Genomic DNA, 4,275 nt, shown 5'->3' with positions numbered 1-4,275 from the left:
ATCAACGATTTAGTTAATAAATTTTAGGATTTAGAATTGATACAGAAACGATTAGTGGGTGACTAAATTAACTAAAACAGAAAAAAATGAAACTTACCTGCTGTTGCTGTTCGTAAAAAAAATAACTTCAAAATCAAATTCGATTTTTAAACAGTTTTTAGACAAAGATTACAACATCAATTATACTCTAAACCTTCCTTAGAAACTTTATGAATACTTAATTGATCCTAAAACATCAAATACCAATTCGAATTTTGCCAAGAACAAAAAGTTTGACTTTTTAGAAATTAACTTTTACTCGAAAATTAAAGCTCGATATAATGAACTGGAAGATGATATTTTACAGAAAGTTCGAACAAATGAATCCTAACATAATTGCAATTTTAGTTTTTGAAATTTGATTCGAAATCGAGTTTTTGGAAAATAAACCAAGAACAGAGATATACAGTTTAAAAAAATAAATTTCTGTTTTGTTTTACAATTTGCAGTAGATAATTGAATGTCAGAATAACAGATGAAGATTGATTATTTTATAACAAAAAGTGATAGACAAATACAATTCTTTGGCCAGTAGAACAATAAAAAATAATCGAAGATATATAAAAATATTGGATCACGATTAAACAAAAATAATAAAAAAAATCACGATTAAATAAAAAAATAAAAAGCTGGATCTGATTTAATTAAAATAAATAAAAGTAGATTTTGATTAAAAGGAAATGAATAAAGAAAATAAAAATTGAATTACCTAATTTCTAACCTAATTTTTATTAATAATTAATATTAATAATAAAATAATAATGCTTTTAATAATAATAGAATTAATAATAATATTATTATTAATAGTAATAATAATAATAATAATAATAATAATTATACTAATAATAATTATACTTTTAATACTATTAATAATAATAATATTATTATTAATGGTAAAAATAATGATAACAATATTAATTTGACAATATTAATGATAAAAATGATAATTTTAATTATAATTAATAATAATGATAATAATCATTATAAAATGTTAATAATACTATTAATAATAATAATATTATTAATAATAAGTTGTATTAATAATAATGATATTTATTTTAATCTTATCACTTTTAGTAAAAGTGATAATACTAATAATATTAATGATAATAATAATTATTAATAATAATAACATTAATAATATTGAGAGTAATAATACTTGTAAATGATGATAAATAATAATAATAATATTAATATAATAAATTAATATTAATACATAATTATTTACAAATAATGGTTCGTGAATCGTCGGAATTAGGCAAGGTTAAATGAAATCATGTAAAGATTTTAAATTTTGTCGAAAATTTCCGGGTTATCACATAAGCCATTAACAACCATGAGAGTTAAATATTCTATAAGACAAGCTAATGGTAAGCTGGCAGAGATAGAGGAATAATTTAAGGTAGTACCTTAAAATTTACAGGTGGGTCATTTGGAGATGACCTCATGTCAACAAAACTTAGAAGTTTTAAAGTAGTAGTGGAAATGATTAGTTAACTACGCACAAGCAGATTTTATTTGAGAAGATTGATAGATTTTTCACGGTAGTACAATAAGATTTGGTTGGAATGAACCTTAAGACTAACCTAACACCCATCAATTTGGGAAACTTGATGCAATAGTTAGAATGGACTTTAGGATTAACCTAATACTCATCAAGTTAGGAAGCTTTGATGAAATAGTTGGAACAGACTGGCTTGCAAGGATGAAAGCAAAAGTTATTTATAGTGAGAAGATTATTCGTATACCTCACGAGAATGGTGAGCCAAAAGCCATCTGGGTTACTTAAACAACCCGAAATCCCACAATAGAAATGGGAAGGAATAACAATGGATTTCATCACGAAGCTAGGCGATTATGACACTATCTGAGTTATTGTTGACCGCCTCACCAAAACTGCTCACCTTCTAGCCATGAAAGAAACCGATACAATGGACAAGCTTGCACCACGATACATAAAGGAAGTTGTATCCCGTCACTTCGGCGATTCAAATTCTATATTAAAGACTACCCAAGAATCTTATTTGTTACTCATTCTTACGCGACTCTAAATTCTAACTTATTCCGAGAGATTTCTTATTTGATGATAATCACACCATCATCCTTCTTACTTCGATATTAGTCATACCAGTTCAAAATTTTTCCACAATCAATGGGTGGTTAATTCTCATCCTCATACTCTCACATTCGTATCTTACTTATAAGCAACAGCTTCAGACTTAAACATTTTTGGTCAAAGGACTTATGCCCTACTGATAGTCATCAACCACATTTAAATTCAATAGTTTTCATTACCTCGTAACATTGTTGCTCAAATATCACCCGAAATTTTCAAAAAAAAAAAAAAAAAAACTTTTACTCGATCCTCATCAATCTTTTTCCAACTTGTAACCTTCGAAATATGAAAACTTTGTTTGCCAAAATTTTACACACACTATTTTACTGTGCGATCCTCTCAAAGTTTTATAAAAATAAATTTATTTTAATGCCATTCGTACAAATTTTAGAAACCGTATATGTTATGTATAATAAAGTAAATAATTACTTATTTTTGACTAGTACATATAAAATTTTACTTTCACTTTTACAAATCAATTCTTTTATTCAAAAGATATTTTACTTAGAATAGTACATGTTGTACATAACTCTAGTTACTAAGAACTTCGTTTCTTTTCTTACATTGTCACCTAAAACGATTTCTATAAAATTTTCGTTGCTTATTATATAAAAATTTTCGTTGCTTATCCGTATCCAAGTCATCATGAAGACTTTACAACCATCGAAATCGAGAGATTCATGTGTGTGTATGTGATAAAGGCACTTACTACCACGTCATTCAGAGCCTTCGGGCATCCACTAACGCTTAAACCATTCAAAATTATTGCGTTACCCCAAGGATCTTATTTATCACACCTGTTGGAACGATGCTCTTTCTTATATAACTCTAAGTCCTTACTTATTCCAACAAATTCTCATTTAGTGATATTAACACCATCAGTATTCCGAATTTAATATTAGTCATAACCTGTTTGGAATTTTGCAAAGTTAAGAAGCGATTAACTTCTCATCCTCATGATCTATCCTTCATACCTCACTTTTTAGCAACGGCTTCGCACATGAACATTTTTGGCCCAAAGACTTATGTCCTGATAATTATCAAAACTACATTTAATTCATTAGTTTTTATTACCTAGTGACATGTAACCCGATGATTCAAAGATTTTACACTCGATCTTTTTCAACTCGTAACCTCTGAAATACGAAAAACTATGTTTGTCAAAATTTTTACACGTTTATTGTGCGGTCCTCACGAGATTTATGGACAAATGAAAGTAATAAAAATTTTCTGTCACTTATGCGATTTATAAAATCATATATGTATGTATATAATTAAGTTCTCCCTTACTTATTTTGGGTCAGTACATACTAGGTTATAGCTTCGAATTTTTTAAAAATCGCTCCTTTATTGAGTTGTTTAACTTAAGTCAAATAGTTTTGTGCAAAATGGTACACGTTGTACATATTTTCAAATTTACTAAGAACTTCGTTCCGTTTATGTTGTTATATCAAACGTTTAAAGGTTTTTTAAAACCTTCTTAGTTGATTTTATTAAAGGTTTTCGTATAAATCACATTTCCTTTCGTTCTCCGTAAGGGATGAAGCTTACGATTAAAATCTTTGTTAAAAACTCTTGAGCCACTTTGGATGGCAGTTTTATAAAATTTATTAGGAAGTCTTTACGCTCATAAAATGTTCCTCTTAAGGCAAAAACGCGGGCCGATAAATCAGTTTTCTGAGGTACACTCAGTGGTCACCCTATTGTAGGAAAGGCACTAGGTGGGTTTCTACTCTCAATATTTCACGACTAATCGAAACACCCTCGTAAACATCATTTCTATGATCCAGTACGTTGTGTGACGACCCGAAAATTTCCGACCAAATTTAAACTTAATCTTTATATGGTGTCGACACGATAAGCAAAGGCTGTAATGATTGAGTCTCCAAATTTTTTGAACTATTTCATGAATTCATTTGTCCTTCGACTGTTCCCGACGATTCACGAACAATTATTTGTAAATAAATATGTATATATATATATATATATATATATATATATATATATGTAAATATATGTAATAATTTAAAAATATAAAATATAATTTAAACATTGGAATCAAATATGTAAAATATGATACAAAATAATTAAGTGTAAATTTAAAATGTATATATATATAT

Source organism: Rutidosis leptorrhynchoides, chromosome 8, assembly GCF_046630445.1.
Source record: "Rutidosis leptorrhynchoides isolate AG116_Rl617_1_P2 chromosome 8, CSIRO_AGI_Rlap_v1, whole genome shotgun sequence".
In the NCBI taxonomy this organism is placed as follows: domain Eukaryota; kingdom Viridiplantae; phylum Streptophyta; class Magnoliopsida; order Asterales; family Asteraceae; genus Rutidosis; species Rutidosis leptorrhynchoides.
This window is presented reverse-complemented; position numbering follows the sequence as displayed.